The following is a 25,103-nucleotide window of genomic DNA, read 5'->3' on the forward strand; positions in this document are numbered from 1 at the left end:
CTTTTTGGCCCACGTCCGTGCCTCCCATTTTATACCCAATTAACCTACACCCCTGGTAAGTTTCAAAGGGTGGGAGGGAAACTGGGGAAAAATTCACGTTGACACGGGGAGAAGAGACAGCGTGGGATTCAACCTAGTTCCTGATCGCTGGCACTGTAAAAGCGTGGCGCTGACTGCTGTGCTAACAGTCCTGTGTTTCAAGAGAAGAGTTCCAGATTTCCTCTGTGCAAGAATGTTTCCTTCGGTTCCCTATGGAAAGCATTGTTTTCGAATTGGCAGTAGTACTTCTGCATCCCGCCAAGGTAATGGCCCCTCATTAGGGGCAGTAAATTGTCTCCCCAACATCTGATTATAATTACCTTTAAAATCCTCAGTACTCCCGAGCCTTTCATTTTCTATTAATGGATGCCTTTCTTGTGCAATTTTATTCTCTTTGGTTTAATTTTTTAAAAATTTAAATTTAGACATACAGCACAGTAACAAGCCCTTTCAGCCCATGATCCCGTGCCACCCAATTAACCTACTCCCGGAACATTTTGAAGGGTGGGAAGAAACTAGTCCCCAGGGGGAAACCCACGCTGACACGGGGAGAACGTACAAACTCCTAACAGTGCGGAATTTGAACCCCGGTTCCGATCATGGGCGCTGCGCTAATCATTCCATGTTAATCCTGGAATCGATTCCTGTGAGTCTGTGCTCAAGATCAGTTCTGCAACGTACGCACATATGGCACAGAAAGGAGGCCGTTTGGTCCTTCAACTTTGTGCTCGCACTTGGAACAGTCTCATTCACCACTTTCCTCCTTGCAGCCATCCTCCTTCCAGTTTGAGGTTACGGTCACTGGTACCAGATGCAGGTGGTTGGATGATACGACAAGTCAAAGTTATGAGAAAGGCTGCAGATGCTGGAGTAGAGCACAATGCACGAACGGGCCAGAGAAACTCTTGGATATTCCTGACAAATGGCCCAGGCCTGGAACATTGGTCACCTTTTACTTACACACCTGATGAAGAACCCAGGCCCTAAACATTGGTTACCCTTTACTTCCAGTGGATGCTGCGTGACCTGCTGAGATTCTCTGGCACGTTTCGGTATTGCAGACACAGCCCAGAAGTGCAGAGTCGCAGATATTAGTTGGTACGGAGCATAGGCAGCATAATTTCACTATTTAGTGGTCCATTCAGATAGTCTGATAACGGCGAGAAGGAAACTGCCCCTGAATCTGGTGGCGTGTGATGTCGTGCTCAGTAATCTTCCTGATGGGAGGAAAGTGATGAGGGGCGCAGGCCCAAAACATTGGTTATGCTTCCCCACCTGATAAAGGACCCAGGCCCAAAATGTTGGTTACCCTTTAATTCCACCCCTGGTGAGGGGCCCAGGCCTGAAACGTTGGTTACCCTTTACTTCCACACCTGGCCAGGGGCCGAGGCCCGAAACATTGGTTACCTTTTAATTCCACACCTGGCGAGGGGCCCAGGCCTGAAACATTGGTTATTTTTTACTCCAAAACAAAAACCCACCTGCAAATTGGAGGAACAACACCTCTTCTTCCGTCCAGGTGCCTCCAACTGGATGGCATAAACACCAACTTGTCTGGTTTCTGTTAAATACTCCTCCTGTCACCTTTCCACCAGCTCAGTCTCTTTCTCTTTTTTCCCTCTGAATCCTTTTCACAGAGCCATAATCAATTCTTGCCTCTCCTCTTATTTGATTGATCAACCTGTTGTTGATCTGGTTCCCCCACCCCCCCCCCCCCCCACCTCCCCGCGCCAGTCTTCAGTATTTATCTAATGTCTTCCTGCTGAGTTTCTCCAGCATGTTTGTGTACTGAGCTTAGAAGCTAGAAGTTGAAAAGGAAATTGAGCACAAATTGAACAGAATTGGGTTGCTGGGTTGGGAGGAGTGGGAGGTGGGGTTAATGGGGTGGAACTCTCTCTCAGTCTTGGATTGTTGAAAGGGAGGGTTCAGTCTCCACTTTCTCCTTGGTATCAAGATTATGAGGGGCATAGATGGGATGGACAGCCAGTGCCTGTTTCCCAGGGCGGGATCAGCAACCACCAGAGGACCTATGTACAAAGTGGAGTGAAGAAAGTTTAGGGGAGACGTCAGAGACTTGTGGGTGCCTGGAATGCCTTACCGGGGATGGTGGTTGAGGGTGAAATGTTGGGGACATTTCATAGACTCTCAGACACATGAATAAAAGAGAAATAGAGGGTTACGGAGTAGGGAGGATTTAGTACTTATATGGGTCGGTACAATATCGAGGGCCGAAGGACCTGTACTGTGCTGTGGTGTTCCTCTACTTTTGACACCTTAATTATGACCCCACGTAGCTTGTGCAGATCCAGATTGCATCTTCGCCGTGGACTCAGCTCCACTTCTTCCCCATAATCTTTAATTCCCCTACTGTGTCAAAACCTAACTGTTTTAAACATATTTAATGAGGCCACCTCTACTGCTTCCTTGAGCAGAGAATTCACCAGGTTCACTGCCTCTGGGAGAAGCAGCTCCTTTTGCTCTCCATCCTAAATCTCCCCTGAATCTTGACATCCCCTCAATCTAGTCTCTCCTGCCACTTGAAACATCTTGCCTGCCACTACCATATCTACCCCCTTGTGTGTGTTTCTATAAGATCCTCTCATTAGAACATAGAATATTATTAGCATGGTACAGGTGCATTAGCCCTTGATGTTGTTTCAACCCATTTAAGGTATACCATGTCCACTCATTTTTTTTTCACCCATGTTCCTGTCAAAGAGTCTTAAGTGACCCTATTGTTCCAGTCCACCACGACTCCTGGCAAATGCATTGTAGGCACCCACCATTCTATGTATATAAAAAACCCTACCCCTGATATCTCCCCTAAACCTTCCTCCCTTTGTCCATTTTTCTGAATTCCAGTAAGTACAGTCCCAGGTGATTCACGGGCTAACCTGCTTCATCTCCTCTGCACAGTTTCCAAACTCAGTATAGCCTTTCTCCAGTAAGGAGACCAGAACTTTCATGCAAAGAAAAGGCCCAACTGTAAAATTGGAGATTCTCCGTCCTTACGTTGGGAGACTTACCTTCTTGATTGCACTGTAGCCAGCTCCAATCCCTTTCGGGAAAGAGTAATTGGTGGAGTGCTGCGCTCTGCTGCCTCACGTGAATGAACAGCCACTACAAACGGCTGGTTAGGGGCGGGCTGATGACTCTGTCAGCTTGTGAACCCATCTCACTCCTCTCCCTCCATGATCCCCTCAGAGCTGGGACGCCAGTTGCTCCGGCACCTCACCAGGCCGCTTCGTCCTTCGGGGTAGCTCTCTGCGGCTCAAAGCGTGGCAGAGCAATGGCCGTCTCCCCTACCCATAAATTCCCCCACACAGCTGGAACTGTTCTGGGAAACGCAGAGCAGTTCCAGCTGATTGGGGGATTATGGGTCAGGAAGACAACCATTGCTCTGTCGCCTATTTACGACAGGTGGCGCCACAGCACCAGTGGCTCCGGCTCCGGAGGGCACTATGAGGCGCTGCTGGATGTGAATTCAGCGCAGGAGCCTTTTTCCTCCACATTTATAGCTGGCCTCCAGGTGGATGCTTGACATGAAAGGATTCTTGATGCTGAAATTCATGGAGTGGGGTGGGGGGGAAGAGAGAAGGGTGGAGAAGGTAAATTTACCATGATCTTTGGAGACCGGTTTAAATTGATCAAAGATAAGCTCCTCAAATTAACAGCAATTGACAGCGCCTAGGGCCACCATTGTTTGCGCAGTAACCTTGGTATCATTTTAGATCCAATTGACCGTGAGGCTATCTGGTTGGATTAAATCCCACTGGGCCTCTCTGGTTCAGGGTCAATTAATTCACTGTGCAGTTGTGCAACTCACCAGTGTTGAAAATAACATTTTGCAACCCCCTTTGCTTCCTCTTGACGCTGTATGCCCAGCATTTTTGTGCATTGCTCCACAATCACTGCGGCTGCGGACTTTCTGTGTAGTTGAGGTTCATTGCCTCCAGGTTGAAAATGATTAAGGAGGTAGTTGTGGCAAAATGACCTGAAGCATCATTTGCGCAGCCCCTGCACTGCCTCCGAGCCTGCAGAGCGACTCTTCCTTGGGTGCAAGCCAGCACGCTACTTTGCTACTCTGGCCTGCTCCATTCAATTCGATCAGGAGAAGAAGGCGACCCCTCATTCCCAAGGTCTACACTTCTTGCTTAACAGAATCCATCAACGAGTGAGCAAAGGACCCTGGAAGGGCTCCCAGCATCCATGGAAGACAAATAGTTGATGTTTTCGGCTGAAATTCCTTCATCTGGATCCTGAACATCTCTTGCCTTCCATGAATGCTGCCTGACCTGTTGAGTCCCTCCTGCACTTGGTGTGTTGCTCCTGTTTTCCCTGCATCTCTTATTTACCTCTGGAAAGATTCAGTGGGCCAGGCAGCATCCATGGAGAGACATAGTCAGGTGAAATCCCACTTGAGTCGGTGAAGCTGCAGCAAATAAGAATTTTGGTGAATTGCAGATTGCCGTTGCGAACAAGTCTCACTTGTTCATACTTCATCGAGATAAAGGGTCTCTCACTGAACCGTTGACTCGCCATCTCTCTTCATGGATGCTGCCTGGCCTGCTTGAGACCAGAGTCTCTTCTTGACGACTCAAGATTCCAGCATCTGCATTTTTTTGTTTCTTTGAGGATCCACCTACCTGACTGGCATGATTCCCCTGACAAATGGCCCAAAAGGAAAAATGTCTCTTCCCTGTCTTAAATGTCTAAACCCATATTTTTGAGTTGGCCCTGGAACATAAAACCAGGCCTTTCAGCCCACAATGTTGAAGAAAAGCTGGATCGACTAGGCTTATATTCACTGGAATTTAGAAGATTGAGGGGGGATCTTATGGAAATGTTTAAAATTCTTAAAGGATTGGACAGGCTAGTTGCAGGAAGTTTGTTCCCGATGTTAGTGAAAACCCAGAACCAGGGGTCACAGTTTAAGGATAAAGGGGGAAGTCTTTTAGGACTGAGATGAGGAAAAAAAAAATCTCTCAGAGAGTAGTGAATCTGTGGAATTCTTTGCCACAGGAAGTGGTTGAAGCCAGTTCCTTATCTATATTTAAGAGAGTGTTAGATTTGGCCCTTGTGGCTAAGGGGATCAGAGGGTATGGAGAGAAGGCAGGAACAGGGTACTGATCAACCATCATTATAATGATGGCTTGAAGGGCTAAATGGCCTCCTCCTACACCTATTTTCTATGTTTCTAGTGAGTGCAATCCAAGAGCTGACAATCATACCAGTAGATCTTTTCTGAACCCTTTCCAAACCTCAAAACGTCTTTTCTCAAATAGACTCCAAAGCTGTACCCTGCACTCCAAGTGAGGTCTCACCAGTGCTTTATAGCGTCAGTGGTGCATCCCTCCTCTTGTATTCTATTCCTCTAGAAATGAATGCCAACATAGCATTCATCTTCTTCACTACCAATTCAACCTGGAAGTCAATCTTTAGGGAGTCCTGCACGAGGACTCCCAAGTCCCTTTGCATCTTGGAATTTAGAATTTTCTCCCCATCCAAATAATACTCTGCCCATCTATTCTACCAAAGTGTGTCTACTCCTGTCATTTTCAGCTGTCCATTGCCTTCTGTGGATGCTGCCTCCCCTGCAGAGTTCCTCTAGGGCTTTGTGTGGCGCTGCATTTTGGGCCTGCGTTCCGACAAAAGGTCGCCAGCACTGAAATATTTAGCGGTTTCTATTCCCCCTTCCCCCCCCCCCCCCCACCACAGGTGCTGCAGGGACATCTGGTTTTCCATCAGGTTCCCAGCATCCACCTGTACATCTCTCTGTTGAACTACCAGTTTTAGAGTTGTTTATCCTTCTCGCTTTTGCATTAAATTTCATCATCTACGCCATGCCTGTTCCACCGGTGCGTCTGTATTTGGTTTTTGATCCATCACTATTTGCGATTCATTATACCCTCAGAGTTTAATTTGGAAATTCTGGCCGATATATTTTGTAATTAATATATATTAAGAAATGCCATGGACTTAATTCTGATCCTAAGGGACATTTGCTGTACATTTTCTTTCAATCTGCAATACTACCTCTCACAGTTACTGTTTCCGTTACCTTTTTTGAGGAAGGGCGCAGGCCTGAAATGTTGCTCACCCTTTACTCCCCGTGGACACTGAGTGACCTGAGTTTCTCCAGCAAGTTTGTGAAAGGTATTCGACCCTAGCCTCTGGAGACTTTCTTGTTTAACTCCATTTGGCTGCTTTGCTGCAAAGCCTTTGAGAGATGCCTACCCTGAAGAAGTTCTTTTCAAAGTTCATTGAGAGCCATTCCCACTGCCCCTCTCCCCCCGAATGAACTGCTCATACTAATATGTGTGTGTTGCATGTGTATCGTTTGTTATGTCTGATAGTGTGTTTACATATTTATGCACCGAGGACCGGAGAACAGCTATCATGGGGTTGTACTTGTACAGTCGATGATAATAAACTTAACTCTGGCTGCTCTTTCACCCTAAGGTCATGTGATCACCCAGACACTCTTCCACAGTCACATATCCTGCTTTGATACCTTGACGAAGGGCTCTGGCCCAAAACGTTGATGCTGCGTGACCTGCTGAGTTTATCCAGCATATTTGGTGTGTTGCACTGTTTCCTGTTACTGGGACCATTTTCTATCCACAGCCTCTTAAACCTTTGCCTTCCATCTTAATAATATGTTTATTGCAAGGTTAAATACCTTTTGCAAATCCATTTATACCATGTCAGCTGCCTTACCCTCATTGATCCTCTATCACTTAATTTTTTTAAAAAATCTAGTTCGTCGCACACAATCTGCCTCGAGTAAATCCTCGCTGACTTCCAGTCAATCCACATTTTTCTAAGTGGCAATTTGTGTCTATGTGACTGACTATTAATTCTTCTCCCTAATTATTGTGGTTGAAACTTTCCTTTTACATCCCTGTGGCTAAACTGGCTGATCTGTGTTTACTGCATCGGTCTTGTCCATTATGTTTAGGACAAGCCATTTGACCCCTTAGTCTGTGCTGACCATCATCTTGCTAGTCCCACTGATCTCCTCCCATTCCATAACCCTCCAGACCTCTCCCATTTATTCTTAAAAGACATAATCTGATCCCGCATCAACAACTTATCCCCCTAAATTTTCCCCCTTTGCTTAAAACTATGACCTCAAGAGGATCCCAGACACCAGCAGCAGTGGATATGCACAACACAGGGTTACTTAAACAAAAGTAGTTTTTAATTATAATTGAACAAGAAAACAGAATTAAACTCTAACTTATTACTTAACCTACCTAACTACTTAGTTCCCCCTCTAATACTAAGTGGGTGAGTGTAATGTATATTTAAGATTAGAAAAGTTCTTTAGATATCACTGGTTGCAGGCAATTCTTGTACAAGTCAGCATTAAAAAAGTTCACCAGTCTTTGGTGCTTAACAGGCAAATGGTTACCACTCAGGAGGATTCTTGCTGGTTTTCAGAGAGAGATTCCTTTTCTAAGACATCTACAACTGATTCCTTCTCAATCAGTCTTGCTGACAAAACTTGCCCCCTTCAGGGTTCTCCAGATGATCCTCTTTCTTTCAGGTCACCTTTCACCAATCTCCTCCTTTGACCAGACAGCCTTCCAAAGTTTGCCAGCTTGTCCCTTCTGGAACTGATTTCGGAGTCCTCCCTCTCTCTGTTTCACATCCTCCCTCTCTGAGAGCAAAGCTCTTCTCCTCTGCCTGCAAAAATCACATCCTCTCCCAGGCAAGCTTTTGTCGATACTATGTTGCCTCCTGCAAGTATTCTGTGTTTTAAAATGTATGTGTGCAAGCTGCTCTAACAGTTCCTCCCAAACCATCTTTAAATACTGTCACAGACATCAAAAGACTTTCATCCATGTATGTGCCCTGGTCGACTGCAATCCCTCTCACAGGGGAAGGGTCAGCTCCTAGCATGAATGTAATGTCACTGCAAGTGCCTGGCTACGGGCGGGCTGATGATGTTGTGGTCACTTTGTCAGCCCGCAACCCATCTTACTAACCCCTCTCTCTCTATGACCCCCTCAGAGCTGTGGGGGGGGGGTCCATTGGGGTGGGTTGTGACAGCCCTCCCGGCCGCTCCAGCCTTCAGGGCCGCTCGTCGGCGCAATCAGCTCAATACAGCTCAATGGCCATAATCCCCCACGCAGCTGGAACCGTTCTGGGAAACGCAAAGCAATTCCAGCTGCGTGGGGGATTATGGCTAATGAAGTCGGCCATTGTTCGGCATATATGTATGACATCATGGCCTCCTGAAAACTGCCTCCAGGCTGAAAGGGGTCATTGGAGCAGGCTTTTCGGGGGCTTGCATGAAAAGGTAAGAAATAGCTTTTCATTCGGCTATTAAGCCGGCCTCCATGCAAAGGCTGACTATGAAAAAGCCAATTGGTAAGGCTTCTGTAAAGATTCTCCCAGCAAATGACGATACATTGCCATCTGGGCCTAGTGACTGATGCACTCTGAGTGCAGCCAGCAGCCAGGTGTTCCAATACCATCTCTATCAACATTTAGCCCATAGGAAATATCAAATACATCACCATTATGGAGATTTCAACTGCATATTCATCCTTGGGGAATTCTAATATGATAACCATCCATTACAGGAAAGCTTTGTAGAGAGTGCAAAAGAGATGTTGACTGGATTGTGAGGCAAGGTTAACAGAGTTAACAAGGTTAACAAGGCTTTACTCTTTAAAATGAAAGATGTGAGGTGACTGAATGGAGGTCCACAAGATAATGAGAGGCCAAGACAAGGTGGAAAGTTGGCACCTGTTCCCTGGGGCGACAATGGCAAACCTCAGAGGATGTCTGTTTAAGGTCAGGGGTAAGGCTGTGGGTGCCTGAAATGCATTGTTGTTGGTGGAGGCTGCTACAATAGGGACGTTCCAAACCCTCTTCGGCATACGGATGTAATAAAAATGGAGGGTTATAGATGTGAGGTAGGGAAGGTCTGGATTGTTGTATCAGTTTGCTGAGGTCAGCACAACATTGTGGGCTGAAGGGCTTGTACTGTGCTTGTACGTTGTCTCTGTCTCCTGGATTTCTGTCTTATTTTGCAACCGTTTTCCCGTTCACCTGCCTGCAGAATAACGTTCCATTCCCTTTTCTGTTCACTGACCGTGTTATTTTTCTCCTCTTGCGCTCTCTCATTTTTTTCAGTGTCCCGATTAAACTTTCTCCAATTAGCCTGGTTCTCGTGTGTAAACAATCAGCTGTCTGTTTGCTCTTTATTTCCACCTATTTCTCCCACTCTGGTCTTACAGGAAATCTTCACCTTTTAATTTCCCAGGAGCTGCACGGTTAGTGCTATGCTGTCACACTGCCAGCAGCCTGGGTTAGAATCTGGCGCAGTCTGCCTAAACACTCTCCTCCGTGTCTCCATGGATTTCCTTCTATCCTTCAAAACATATGGAGGCTGTAGGTTCATTGGACAGCATGGGGGTCGTAGGGGCCTGTTACCATGCTGTATGTCTAAGTCTAACTTTAAAACACTTTCGAAAGGCATTTCGGGCTTCAACCGAAATGCCTGAAACTGCTACCCATTCCCCTCCCCATTGTTCCAAAAAAATTCCAGATTAATCGAGCTATCATTGGGAAAATCGCGCAACATAAAATATCTCAGAAAATAGCATAATCCACTGCCAAACCAAGGCCACCTGCAAAATGGACGAATGACACCTTGTTTTCAGCCTGGTAACCAGATCCCCACCCTTCAAAACCATACGACATTGTAAGTTAATTAGGTGTAATTAGGTGGCAGATGCTCATGGGCCGGAAGGGCCTGTTATTGTGCTGTCACATTTAAAATTTAAAGGGGATTAGGAGATGCATGGTCAGCTTTTGATGAGGTTCAGGAGATCAAAGACAATATATGGACCCGCTGGGAACTTGGATGAGCTGCAGGGAGAAGAGGAATAATGGTGATGTGCTCTCATTGGCAGGATGTAAATGGTGATGTCCTGCAAGGATAAGTATTGGGTCTCAATTAGTCTCAGGGTTTATCAACGACTTGGATGACGCAATAGAGAGCCCTGTCTGAGTATAGCAACATCACAAAGAAGAGCCAAACTATCAGCAATGTAGGCTGAAGCATTAAACCTCAACAGTAGCCACAGATGAAGTGATTTGAAGCCGTGTCGCTGGCACTGAAACGGCATTGCGCTAACTATGACATCTTTTTTGTCCTTGGAAAAGATTTGACTTTACCATGGAACACTATAGCACTGAAACAAGCCCTTGACCCATCCAGTCTGAGCCAAACTATTCTGTCCAGGACCCTTGACCTGGACCATACCCCTCCCATTATGTACCTATCCAAATTTTTCTTAAATCTCAAAATCAACCCTGCATTCAGGGCTTCAGCTGGCAGCTCATTCCACAAGGGGAGGAGCGCAGGCTGGCAGGTAAGAGGCCATCGGTGGATATGGGTTGGAGAGTAGAAAAGAAAAAAGACACCTTTTTATTCAGGTGCCTGCCTGCTTTTTGCTCACGATGAAGGGCTGGGGCACTCTATCATAGCTGATTTTCTCCAGCACGCTTGTGTATTCTTCAGGTCTTAGCAGATGATCAGGCCCCTTTCGGATCTCCCCTTCACTCTGATCATTTTGGGGCAGCAATGCCATTACAGCACAAGCGACCTGGGCTTGAATCCCGTACTGCCTGTAAGGAATTTATGTTCTCCCTGTATCTGCGTGGGTTTCCTCCAAGAGGTTTGGTTTCTTCCAACCCCCTCCAAAAAAAGTATGGGGGGGCATAGGTAATTTGGGTGGCACGGGCTCATGGGCCAGAAAGGCCTATTACATCTTTTAAAAATTTTTTTTATTTCAACTCTATGTTGTCAAACCAAAGCTAGTCTTTAGGTCTCTAGCCTTTTGTCCAGAGAGAACTGGAGCATGAGATTAGAAGTCATACCTCAGGCGACACTACCAGACTAGAGTCTACCCTGGAGCACTGCATGTTTCTGGAGCTCTGGGCTCATCCAAGGATGTGTCCAGCAGAGTAGACCTGCAGAAACCATACTGAAGGGGAACTGCACAGATCTGGCTTTGTTTCCCCTGGACTGTGGAAATTCAAGGCTGTCAGGTTTTGGGCTGACAGATGCTGCTTTCACTGATTATCAACTCCAGGCTAAAGATTAGTTGATGCTGTGTAAAAGTCAACCATCTCCCTCCCACCCTCCCCCCTCATTTTTGGTATTTTCCATAAATCCTCATGTAAAATCAACTCCCAGGCCGTCCGCCCATCTGCAGTCTTGTCACCTGATTGCTGTATCTTGCCCAGGCCACAGCCACCCTCCCGCCTGAGGTCCCAAAGTCACGGCCGCCCACCTGTCCAAGTTTCCTGACCTCCAAACACGGACTTATCACCTGGTCCTGGACATCCGAGTTCCCAATGTCATGACCACGGGCTCTTGACTGGGCTCCAGCCAAACACCTGCCCACCCATTTGACCCGCCTGATGCTCCAGCTGCAAGACTTGCCACCTGCCCAGCCATCCAAGCACCCGACGCCCTGAACAACATGGGTACTTGGCACAGTCAAAAGTTGTATGCATGTAATTATTGACCCTCTAAACTTTACCCACAAAATTTGACTATTTCACGCATATTACAGTAGATGCAGGACATTCAGGAGTGAACTTTGGAAGCACTTTTCTCACACACACACACACACACACACACACACACACACACACACACACACACACACACACACACACACACACACACACACAGTGTGATAGAAATTTGGATTTTTCGCCTACAAATGGTCATTGAAGCCATTAATATATTTAACACTAACCCTGGGATCGATAGAGGTCTAAATCTATGTACATTCATGTGCATTCTGGTAATAATCATAGTGAACTGTGTGTCTGACAATTCATTTTTATTTCCGAGTCAACAGAATCACATTTCGGAAGTGGAAACATGACAAATCCATGGATATTTTTTCCCAAATTAATAATAATCGAGGATGTCGAGAGAAGGAAAATACAATAAAATCTCCATTATCTGAAATTCAAGCAAATGGCAAAACAAAAATCATGGAAACTAAATAGATAAAAATTGGCAAACTCGCCGCTAGAGGACGCCAATTCGGACATAACACGCAATCTTAAGCAACTGGAAAATTCACTTATCTGGCATCTACCAATCTCCATAGGTACCAAATACCAGGGGTTTAACTGTACTTGGAAGTATTACAAATCAGCCATAATCTCATCGGTCCCCTATTCTCCTGTGCCACGAGATTATGGCTGATCCATCTATAATACTCCCAGAATCTATCTCTCCATCACCATTGTTAATCTCTTGCTGACTGAATTGTTCAAAACACAATCATCACTGAGCTGAATTTTCCTCCTGTAAAAAAAAAATGTTTGCTCTTATCTCAAGCTCCCAGCTCTGATTCCAGGGCCTCTGTCGAGCTCCCTGGCAGGTCTCCAAGGGTACAAACCAAACACACTGAAGCTTGCTTCCAATCCACAAGTCATGCACATCTATCAAGAGTGTCTCTGTTACACTCATTTCTCAGCTTCTAACTGAGCAACTGTCTGCGTTTTCAATAATTTCGTTGTTGGCAGCAGTGTCTTCAGCTGCCTTGGCTCTAATCTCCTTCCCTCCAGCTTGCACTCTCTCTTCTCCCTCTCCTTTTTTTCTTACTCTCTTGTGCGCGCTACCCTTTCACAGAGCTACTCTTTCCACTGATCAATTCTCCACTGATCAATTCTCAGCTTTTCTCTCCTGCCCTCTTATCTATCTCCACCTACAGTGGGAAAGTGGCAGATGGAGTTCAATCCTGATAAGTGTGAGGTGATGCATTTTGGAAGGTCAAACGAATGCATAATACATCGTTAATAGTCAGATGCAGTGTGGAAGAACAGAGGGACCTTGAGGTCCAAATCCATAAATCTCTCTGTGCAGATAGATAGGGTAGTTAAGAAGGCCAATGGGATGCTGGGCTTCATTATTAGTAGGATTGAGTTCAGGAGCCGAGAGGTGATTTTGCAGCTCTACAAATCTCTGGTGAGAGAACACTTGGAATATTGTGTTCAGTTCTGGTCACCTCATTACAGGAAGGATGTGGAAGCCATGGAGAGGGTGTAGATGAGATTCACCAGGATGTTACCTGGATTGTTAAATATGTCTTATGAGGCAAGGTTTAGCAGAGCTTGGTCTTTTCTCTTTGGAGCAAAGAAGGTCTACAAAATTATGAGAGGCATAAAATTATAAGGTAGACAGGCGGCACCTTTTTCCCAGGGCGGAAGTTGGAAATGCCTAAGGATGTCTTAACAAAGTGAAGGGAGGAAAGCTTAGGAGAGATATCATGGGTGTTTTTTTTTAAACTTTATTTATTCGTTCAAAATACAGATAGTAAAGAACATATACAACAATGAACCAGAAACATGAATGTTATATTTTATAGAAAAGAAAAGAAAAGAAACATCCCCCCCCCCTTCAGCCAGCTCTCCTAAGGAGAGCCATGAAGAAAGGAAAAAAAAATATTAAGGAAAAATTAAACAGGCATATTAAGATCTAATCATTGTAAATCAAAATGTAAATATTCTGAATATAACAACCACTTACTAATTAAAAAAAACTATAGTTATCACGCAAAACATATGTAATTTTTTCCATTATTAAACAATATTTCATCTCATTATGCCATCTATTAATATCAATCATATTTGTATCTTTCCACGTACTAGCAATACATTTTTTCGCTACAAATAATGCTAAATATACAAAAGCAAGTTGAAATTTATCTAATCCCAAACCTTTCAGAGGTTACGAATGTTTTTTTTAAACACAGAGTGGTGGGGGCCTGGAATGCCTTGCCAGGGGTGGGGATGGAGACTGGTACTTACTTTAGGGGCATTTACAGGGATGAGTTCTTTTTAACACACAGAGTGATGGGGGCCTGGAATGCCTTGCCAGGGGTGGTGATGAAGGCTGGTACTATAGGGACATTTAAGAAACTCTTTGGCACACGGATGAAAGAAAAATTGAGCGTTGTGAGGTGGGGAAGATTAAAGTTTTTTTGGTGTATTATACAAGTCAGCACATCATTACGTAATGTTCTTTGGGGGAGTTTAGTTATGGGGAGATAAACCTAGCACCATCAAGGAGGGGGACACGGGCATCAATGTCAGGACTGCCAGGCTGGAAGTAGCTTCTTCCTGCAGGCTGTGACATGAAGAACAGTATCCTGCAACTGAGTAAATCATTCCAGAATATTTATAGAATATATTTAAAAAATATATCCTTGTGCACAAGTGATTATGATGTATTTTGTGCGTGCACCATGATCCGGAAAAACCCTCCTTCATCTGGTTGTATGTCTACAGTCAGGTGACAATAAGCGGACTTTGATCCGCTGGGCTTGTTTTCCCTGAAGTGAAGGAGGCTGAGAGGTGACCTAATAAAAGTTGATAGGATTATGAGAGGCACAAGTTGATGGTCAGATCCTTTTCCCATGAGCTCATGGTTTGAGATGTCCTTCCACACCCAGATGTAGTCAACTGGCATTCAGATGGGTGCAGTGGTCAGGATAGGTGGGGATGTACAACTATGACTATAACCCACTGCTTTCCCCTTCCAAACACTTTTCCCACTTCGTCTGACAACTCAATCCATCTCTGTGTGAAGGAGATGCCTCTCACATCCCTTTTAAATCCTGCCCCACCCCCCCCCCCCCACACCACTTTGAGCGTATCCCATTTAGTTTTAATTTTTTTTAAACTTTATTCATACAGAATGGTAACAGGCCCTTCCAGCCCATGCCACCCAAGTATTCCAATTAACCCACGACCCCCATATGTTTTTAAAGTTCGAAGGAAACCTACACAGACATGGGGAGAATGTACAAACTCCTTACTATAACATCGTTGCGCTAACCTATACTCTATCCTGACTATTCACCTTGTCTGTTCTCACAATTATTTTGTAAATCTCTATAAAAGTTTCACTTTCACCTCCTTCACTCCAGGAAAAACAGTCCCAGATTTCCCAGTGTCACCTCCTAAACTCAGCAACACCTAGATCTTTTCTGCACCTTTCTCAGCTTAATGGCATTGTTTCTGCAGCTAGTGATCAGAACTGTCCACAGTGCTCCCAAGTGCAGTCTTACCAATGCCCTGTAGAGTTGTAACTCGATGCCCCGACTCCTATACTCAGTGCCCTGACTGACCAACCTTGCCTTCGCCGTTTGGGAAAAATCCGGCACTTCACTCACAGAAGCTATTTACAAATTAGATCAGATGACCCACGTTGGCTTCCCTTCGAAGTGCATGTTGAAAGATTCTCCATGGGTTAGTTCTCCAGCACAGCTCACAATCCTCAGCCTGCAGGGGTTCGGGTTGTTCCCTCAGCAGGAGGTCGAAGAGAAAGAGTGCACGGTCGGGTCTTGTACCCAACACTTTTACGTAAACACTTTCTTAGCCTATATCACATGCAATTTAACAGAGGATCACAGTTCTCAACTTAGTGTCCCACTGGACGAGTTCCAGGTCGAGTAACCTCCATTGATGAATTGTCGCTCTGTGATGCCTGAAGGACCTGGCTGAGGCTCTTCTTGGGGAGGTGTCGGCTTCTTCAGGAAGATGGCCAGTGTTGTTTGTCAAGTTTGCTTTTACTTTTCTTCATGCGTTTCGTTATATGCAGCAAACACTGCATGGGCATTCCTCTCCATCAGTGAGAAGCGTTCAGTGTTTGCCTCCATCTTTTCAGCAAGCTGCTGAGGTCTGCAGAGAATTTGGTTGACCCCTTAACAGTGAACCTCTCCTGCACCTGCTCCTCTTCTCCTTCCACAGTTTCCTTTTCCCTCGCCTCTTCCTTCAGTTCTGGTTACGTCTGCCTCGTCCCATTCTCCGGTCTGGATTTCTGCCTGAGTTCCCTTATAACCCTATTGAGCGACGGACATATACGCGGTCGGATGTTTCCCGAATGGATGTTTAGTGGCGCACACCTGTACTGATGGTGTTTACCCCCTGTAGATTAAGAGGTAATTTGCCTCCTACCCAGAGAACATTCCAGCATAGTACAGGCCCTTTGGCCCACGATGTTGTGCAAACCTACTCAACAATCTAACCCTTCCCTACCTCGCACCTGTAACCCTCTATTTTTCTTACATCCTCGTGTCTGTCCCAATTGTGCCTTTCTCTGCTTCTGGAAATACACGGCAGGCATCCACTACTCTCTCTGATTAAAACTTAACCCCTCAGCTTTTCTCCCCTCGTCTTATACAGATGTCCTCTGGTGTTTGCCCCTGGCCATTCACCCTATCTGCCCCTTCGATTTGATAGTTGATGCGCTTGAATCTGAACAGCTGAGGTTGTCAGAGGCAAGAGAAATTTGAATCTTAATGGGCCCAATTAATCAGGACACTCCCCATGCCTTCCGCTGATTAAAACGGGTCTTGGCAGCTGCAGTCGAGATGCTTCTGTAAGGCAACATGTGCAGAATTAATAAACGTTCCCGCAGCATATGGCTCTGCTCAGTCGTGTCCTGATCAGGGCTGGGTGTTGGGCTGAACAGGTGTCTTCCAGACTCCCTGCTTCTGATTACACACAGGTTTGATTAATCTCGGCCATTCCTCAAATTCCCTCCGAGTGACGTGGCCCCACTTGAGGCCACGGCTGCCCACCCAAAGCTGCTCACGTGTTCTCCGAGCATGCCTGTTTCCCATTCCACTACCCCTACGGCCGCAGGAGATGCTCCACGTGCACCCACTCCTCACCGCCATTCAAGGTCCTAAACAGCCCTTCCCAATGAAGCAACACTTCTTGTGAACCTGTGGGGGTCATCTACTGCATCCAGTGTTCCTGATGTGGTCTCCTCCACATCGGGAAGACTGGGCACAGACTGGGAGATCGCTTCATTGAGCACCTCGGCTCTGTCTGCCATGTGGATCTCCCAGTGGCCACCCATTTCGGTTCCCCACCCCATTCCCTTGCTGACGTGTCTGCACTGCCAGACTAAGACCACCCATAAATTGGAGGAAAAACACCCTGTCTTCTGTCTGGGCTCTCTCCAACCGGACAGCATTAATGTCGACTTCTCCAGTTTCTGTTAAAATCCCACCTCCATCTTCTTCCCCGTCTCCTTTCCTCTGCTCTGTCTTTCTCTCTCCCCTTTCCCCTCCGTCTCCTTTCACAGAGCCACCATCAATTCTCACCTCTCCTCTTATCATATCCAATTAACATCTTTTGGCTGTTGCTCTACTCTTTTCCCCCACCCCCCCCCCCCACCTCCACCTTTCCCATTCTTCCCTCAGCTTTTAGTTCAGATGCTTGTCGTTTTTCACTCATCAAAGGTTATGGGAAGAATGCTGGGGAGTGGGGAAATGGGTGAGCTCATGATTAAATGGCGGGGCTAAATCGCCTATTTCTGCGTCTTATGGTCTGAGGAAAGTTGTTTCCACTGAGACTAGAAATGTGGGAGATGTCCTTAGGCTTGGGGGGTGGGGTGGGTGAAGGGGGTGGAGGGAGTGCATTTAGGATGGAGATGAGGATGAACTGCTTCTCCGAGTGAGGGCTCAGGCCTGAAACGTTGCTAGTATCTCTACCTCCAGTGGACGCTGCAAGACCAGCTGAGCTCCAGCATTTCTATGTTATTGCTGCAATCACAGTGCCTGCAGACGTTCGAGTTTCACCCCCATTACACTGGATCTCGGGAGCAAATGAGATGCAGCAGCATTCAGATCTCTGTCAAGACTTTATAACAAATACTATTAATGTAAGGTATAGATTAGTTAAATAATATTTTTTTACATCAGTTATACCTTACACCATAAAAATTGCATAAAATTAAATCAGATTCATCAGATAAATGTTTTAGGTGCGATGAGGAGAAGGGAACTTCCTTCCACTCAACTTGGTCATGTCCCAAGGTAAGACCTTTCTGGGTGGACTTGGGGAATTTTTTAGAACAGGTTACAGGCATTGCATTTTCACAAAGCCCAGATTTATTTTTATTAGGGAATATAAAAGGTACAAGACCCAAGTTGAAATTATCAATAAACCAAATTAAATTTGTTAAAATAGCAAGGAAACATATTGCAGTGACTTGGAAATCGGATTCACACTTGGGAATGGGATAAAATAGAGAATAGAGAAAAAAATATGGCATGTTTTTGCAAATTTGGAGCCTGTATCTGCACATTTTTAGGTATAAATATGTTGTGGTTCTTTGTGCTCCTTGAGACCTGTGTAAATCTTCTCTAAATTAATCATAGAACTCCTGTGATGCAATAGAAATTCACCAAGACAAATGGTGTCAGAGAGTAGTGGTAGAAAATTGTTTGTCCAATTGGAGGCCGGTGACTAGTGGAGTTCCTCAGGGATCGGTCCTGGGTCCACTATTGTTTGTTATATATATTAACGATCTGGAAGTAGGGGTGGAGAACTGGATAAGCAAGTTTGCGGATGATACAAAGATTGGTGGTGTTGTGGACAGTGAGGAAGATTACTGTAGATTAAAAGGTGATTTAGGAAGGCTGGAAGTGTGGGCTGAGAAATGGCTGATGGAATTTAATACAGATAAGTGTGAGGTGTTACATTTTGGAAAGGCAAATCTAAATAGGTCATATGCATTAAATGGTAGACTATTGAGATGTGCAGAGCAACAAAGGGATTTAGGAGTGATGGTAAATAGTACCCTCAAGGCTGATAGATGGTGTGGTGAAGAAGGCATTTGGAATGTTGGCCTTCATAAATCGGAGTATTGAATTCAAGAGTAGGGAAGTTATGATGAAATTGTACGAGGCATTGGTGAGGCCAAATTTGGAGTACTGTGTACAGTTTTGGTCACCAAATTATAGGAAAGATATAAACAAAATAGAGAGAGTACAGAGAAGGTTCACAAGAATGTTGACAGAATTTCAAGGTTTGAGTTACAGGGAAAGGTTGTGCAGACTAGGGCTTTTTTCTCTGGAGCGTAGAAGATTGAGGGGGGACTTGATAGAGGTGTTTAAGATTTTAAAAGGGACAGACAGAGTAAATGTGGATAGGCTTTTTCAATTAAGAGTGGGGGAGATTCAAACTAGAGGACATGGTTTAAGATTGAAGGGGGAAAATTATAAGGGGAACATGAGGGGAAATTTCTTACGCAAAGGGTGGTAGGGATGTGGAATGAGCTTCCGGCAGACGTAGTTGAGGCGGGATCATTGGTTACATTTAAGGATAGACTGGATAGTTACATGAAGAGGAGAGGACTGGAGGGGTATGGTCAGTGGGACTAGGAGGGTGGGAATTTGTTATGGCATGGACAAGTAGGGCCAAACTGACCTGTGCTGTAAGTGGTTATATGGTTACTTTGATTCACTGTCCAATCTCACTCCACCAAGTTCACTGGTATCAGGCAATTCTTATGCTGTGCACAGAATTTAACATGTATGAATCTTCACCAGGCTTTGGTGCTTGAAGGGTAAATGGTTACTGCTCATGAAAGATCTTGTCAGTTTTCAGAGAGATTTGTTATTTCATTAATTGATTATATTAATTGTGGGCAGCACAGTGAGCACTATTGCAGCACCAGCGACCTGTGTTCGAATCCAACGCTGTCCGCAAGGAGCTTGTTCGCTCTCCCCGTGACCGGCACGGGTTTTCCCCAGAATGCTCCGGTTCCAAAACGTACCAGGTTGTAGGTGTAATTGTTCAGCACAGGTTCAAATGGCCGGAATCTGCTTCTCTCGTGTTGTAAAGTTTAATAAAAAGTTCCTGGCTTTTACGCATGTTCGATTCTCCCCAGCCCCCTGACCAAGTGTTTGCACCAAAAGGGACCTGAGGAACAATGGGTCCTCGTAGAATCATTGAAATTGGATGCAGGAGGAGGCCATGAGTCCTTTGCTACCATTCAGTGCGATCATGGGGCCTCAGTATCTTAGTGCTAGTCTCTTTGATCCATTTAGCTACAAGGGCCACATATATCTCCCCTTTGAAATTACTGAACTGTCGAATGCCATGACAGAAACAAGCCCTTCAGCCCATCTAGTTCCTGCCAACCTATGTATTCCCCCTCGTCTCATTAACCTGCAGCAGGACAGTATCCATCCTCACCCCACCCATCCATGTACCTGTACAAATTTTTCTCAGACATTGAAATCGCACCAGCATTCACTTCAGCTGGCAGCTCATAACACACACACTGTGCATAGTTCCCCCAAAACCTCTTAACCTTCACCCTTAACTTGTGCCTTTTGGTTCTTGTCTCACCAAACCTTAGTGGGGGAAAAAGACTGCTTGCATTTGCTCTATATCCCTCATGATATTGTATACCTTTATCAAATGTCACCTCATTCTCCTGCACTCCAGGGAACTGTCCAGACCTATTTAAAATCAATTCAAGTCCTGGCAACATCATTGTAAATCTTCCCCTGTACTTTGATTTGTGAGGGACAGTGTGCCAAAACCACTCTTTACGGCCCTATCTACCTGTGACGCCACTTTCAGGGAATTTAGAATCTGTATTCCCTATCCCTCCTGCTGCCCTCTACCATTGACCGTTGAAGTCCTACCTTGGTTTGTTCTCCCAGAATGCAGCACTTCACACTTATTCACGTTAGCCGGGGCATAGAAGGGCAGGGGTACAGCTTATAAAATATAGGTTAGGCCATAGCATGGAGACTTTACTTGCCAAATGACAGGAAGGGTGAGACTGTAGTGAAGAGAATGCAGAAGAGACTCCACCCTAGAGTACAGGAGCAGGGGTGTCTGGTTACAAGTGTACAGGACTTTGGTAAGACCACATGTGAGGGTTGAGCTCTGAGAACTGGCATAGGCTCGGTGGGCCTAGTGCCCCTCTGTTGCTGTGTAGCACTGGAGATGCACATTCACACATGGAGCTGTGTAGAACCTCTGGTGGAAACGTGGCCGAGGGAGTTCAATCCGGATAAGTGTGAGGTGATGCATTTTGGAAGGTCAAACCTGAAGGCAGAGAACAGGATAGTTGTGGAAGAACAGAGGGGCCTTGAGATTTATATCCATAGATCTCTCAAGGTCGCTGTGCAGGTTGATGGGATAGCTAAGATGGCCTGTGTGCTGGCCTTCATGAGTCAGGGGATTGAGTTCAAGAGCCCCGTGAGGTAATGTTGTAACTTTATCAATCTCTGGTTCTAGTCACCTCATTGCAGAAAGGATGTGGAAGCTGTGGAGAGGGTGCAGAGGAGATTCACCAGGATGTAGTCTGGATTGGAGAACATGTCATATGAAGCAAGATTGACAGAGTTGGGGCTTTTCTGTTTGGAGAGACAAAGGAAGGGAGGTGTATAAGATTCTGGGGCTTTGATAGTGTGGACAGCCTCCAGCTTTATCTTGGGGCAGCAATAGCCAATAGAGGGCCTCTGTTTAAAGTGAGTGGAGGAAAGTTCAGGGGAGATGTCACAGGTCAGGTTTTTTTATACAGAGTGGTGTATGCCTGGAATACATTGCCAAGGTCGTGGTAAAATAAGGACTTTCAGAAGACTCAGATAGACACATGGATGTAAGGAAAATCGAGGGCTACGGTAGGGAAGAGTTAGTTTGTTGAGTAGGTTTGAATAGATCGGCACAACATTGTGGGCTGAAGGGCCTGTACTGTGCTGGAGTGTTCTTTATATTCAATTAATGAGATAATAAATATTTAGTTACCAGAGTGCAAGGAAAAAAAGTGGCATTTTAATCCTGCAGGCAATCTTTTTGTGGTATCAGAGCAGTCCGTGGCTAATGTGACAGGGCAGGGGGAGGTTCAAGAGCCTGATAGATGTTGGAACTAATCTGTTCTCAAGATATGCTGCTCTTCAGGCTTCTATACTTTTTACTTGAAGTTAGCACTGAGAAGGCGTTGTGATGAGGGTCCTTTTACAATGATGGCCGCTTTTTTTTGGAATCTTTTATTACAAAATTCCCCTCCTCTCCCCCTCCTCCCACAAATAGAAAAATATTACTTCACATACTGTCAGAGCTCTCATTTTTCATAATTTTTTTTGTGGATATCACGTCGTTCTAAACTTTGAAGGGTCAAATTTATAATTGGGAGTGATCTTCCCATACGACCCAGAGCTGTACGAAAGTGACAAACTGGCTAAATTTCAAATTAGCCTTGTTAAAATAGCCCTGGCTGTGGATAACAATCCCAGCTCTCCCCTCCTTATTGCTCGAGGGGCCATGGAGAGGTGTTGTTGTGTGCCCGTGGAGAAAATTACTTTATAAATAAATAAATGTGGGCTGCCTCCCTGAGACAGCACCTCTGCTGTGGGTGGAGTTTGGGAGCTTGTGATGGACCTGGCTTCGTTTGCTGCCTTCTGTGGCCATCTGCGTTCCCGGGCACTAAAATGTCCAAACCAGGCTGTGATGCAACTTTCCATAACGCATCTACAGAAAGTCGATAGACCGAGGAGTCGTCCCGCTTGATACCTCTGTTAAATTTGAAGAGACTTGGCAACCTTTTATAAATGACTTATAATTATTTTCCATTCTGGACTAAATTTAATTTCTTTTCTCTTTGTTGGCGAAGGCCAGATGATTAATTTTTATTAATAAATTCTCAGGATAGGCTGCCCAGTCTTTTTTTTTCCTGCGATGAGGTGGGGTTTTATTTAATGTTTCTTTTTGTGAAGATTTCAGTTTTAAGGAGATGAGGTGTGTCTAATATAGTATGTTATCAGACAGTAATATTTTTCCCCTATTGATGATCTAATCTCTTCATGTATTGTTTACCTATCATACAATTAATGAAAAGATTTAAAAAAGAAGGAAAGTCGATAGAGGGGGAGGAGGGGTAAGGTGAAGCAAGAATGCATGTTGTTAAAGGAGAGGTGGAACCTGATTAGTGTTGGAGGTTTAGCTAAAATCAAATAACAATGTTATTTGCTACCCTCTAGTATCAGTTTTTTTAAAATCCCCTCAGCACTATCACTCCTGGGGCTTGTTCTATCCTTGCATGCTGTTAATTCTCCTATGTCATCTCATGGCCCAGCTTTGTGAAGCCCTGTTGTTGGGATCTGGTTGTATTGTTCAGGTTCGTGTGGGTCCCACAGGTTAAGACCAGACCAAATTGCAGGTTCGAAGCACACTTTTATTTCAGAGACGAAATTGGAACAACAGGGTCGATATGTGAAGTGAACTTCTACAAATACACAATACGGTGGGGGGGTGGAGAACAAATATACACTTTTGGATGACGAGGGGGAAACCGACAAAAACTGGGGAAGTTACAAAAGCATACACACTCAACAATCAGATCAAGATAATGTTACATCCCCCCCCACCCCTTGACCGATGCGGACACGGCTCTGTTATCTCACCTCGAGACTCACCCCAACCCAGTACAGGAGATGATACTTACATGCCACGAGGAGTCCAAAGAGGCAGAACAAAGGGGCACATGGTCCTTTATAGTTCTAGGGGCAAAGCTGGGGGGGCCAATCATAAGAGTCATTGGCCAATGGCTCGAAGCCAAGTCCAGGGCTCAGCAGGGGTGAACTGTGGTGATTCACCTGGGCCAATTGTAAGGGGCACCTTGATGGCTTGGGGTGAGTCCTTGACCTTGATTGGCAGGTAGTGTGTCCTCCGAACAGGAGGGCAGCAGTGCCACTCACTGGTAGACGCTGCCTCTCAATTACAGGTCGTCACCAGCGAGTCCAGCATTTCTTGTTCATCCTGGCTTAAGCTTATGTTGAAGGTGCTCCCGCAGTGGTATGGGGTGTAGAGTTTCAGATTTATTGTCAGAGTACGTACAAGGTGTCACATACGATTCCTTTTCCCTGAGGGCGCAGCAGACTTGCCACTAATTGGTAGTGCAAAAAAAACTATGTGTAAACAAATAAACTGATAGTGAATGTAAGCAAAAGAATAAAAAAGAAAATCAGTAAATTGCACAAGTCCTTAAATGAGTCCTCGTTGAGGAGTCTGATGGTGGAAGGGTAGCAGCCATTCTTGAACCTGGTGGTGTAAGTCTTGTGGCACCGAGACCTCTTTCCCAATGGTAGCAGTGGGAATGGTGCATGTGCTGGGTGGTGTGGGTCTTTGATGATCGCTGTTGCTCTCCAACGGCTGCATTCCCTGTAGACGTACTCAATAGTGGGGAGGGTTTTGCCTGTGATGCCCTGGGCTGTGTCCACTACCTTTTGGAGGGCTTTATGCTCAGGAGTATTGGTGTTCCCATACCAGACCATGACGCAGCCGGTCAGCGCATTTTCCACCACACCTCTAGTAGAATTTCCTTCACAAACTCCTGAGGAAGTCGCGGCACTGACAGGCTTTCTTGACGATGCCACTGGCATTGTTGGGTCCAGGAAAGATCCTCCGAGATAGTGACTCCCAAAATGTCCTCACCCTCTCAGCCTCTGATCTCCCCCAATGATCATTGGATTGTACATCTTTGGCTTTCCTTTCCTGAAGTCACCAATCAGCTCCTTAGTTTTGAGTGTAAGGTTGTTGTTGGTGCACCAGTCAGCCATGTTTTCAACCTCCCTCCTGTCCGCTGACTCATCCTCTTCCTTTACGCAGCCCACCGTCAGCAAATTTGTTGGTGGTGTTAATTGTCGTATTAAGCCACACAGTCACGGGTGTAAAGTGAGTAGAGCAGGGGGGTTAAGAACACAGCCTTGTGGTGCTCCTGTACTGATGGAGATTGTGGAGGAGATGTTCTTAATAATCTTCACTGATTGAGGTCTAGTGATAGGGAAATCCACGATCCAGTTGCACAGCAGGGTGTTAACTCCCAGGCCTGTAAGTGTGCTGCTCAGTTTTGAGGGGGTGATGGTGTTAAATGCAGAACTGGAGGCAACAAAGAGCATCCAGATCCTGATCTGTACATGGTAATGAAGAATGCAGGATGGTATGTAACTGAGGGAATTGTGCAGGTAGATGTGGCTCCATGCCTGCTGCCCTTCACTGGGGTTGGGAGGTGCTGTTGGGCGAGGCTGTAATACACTTTGTTGGCGGGACCTTGAGAGCTGCTGTGCAGAGCAGGTGGGGTTGACCTTGTTGAAGCTGCACTGTTGGGCATATGGAGACTCATGTCTTGTTAGATAGGTTGCAATGGTGACATTGTATTTTAAATGACTAGTTCAGAGGAAACCTTTTTGGGTGGC

General features: G+C 45.5%; 1 protein-coding gene across 3 annotated transcripts in view; it reads left to right on the forward strand.

Moving 5' to 3' along the window:
- The window catches only part of LOC138740766 (WD repeat-containing protein 26-like), a 123,071-nt gene that overhangs the window by 14,700 nt on the left and 83,268 nt on the right, over nucleotides 1-25,103 (forward strand). Inside the window, exon 1 of one of the 3 annotated variants that reach the window (XM_069893843.1) lies at nucleotides 10,128-10,433. The exons of the other annotated variants lie outside the window; for them this stretch is intronic. The gene's annotated coding sequence lies outside the window, so the exon portion shown is untranslated. Of the gene's footprint in view, nucleotides 1-10,127; nucleotides 10,434-25,103 lie in introns of those variants that run through there. 3 annotated transcript variants of the gene reach the window in all.

Source organism: Narcine bancroftii, chromosome 8 (genome assembly GCF_036971445.1).
Source record: "Narcine bancroftii isolate sNarBan1 chromosome 8, sNarBan1.hap1, whole genome shotgun sequence".
Taxonomy (NCBI): Eukaryota; Metazoa; Chordata; class Chondrichthyes; order Torpediniformes; family Narcinidae; genus Narcine; species Narcine bancroftii.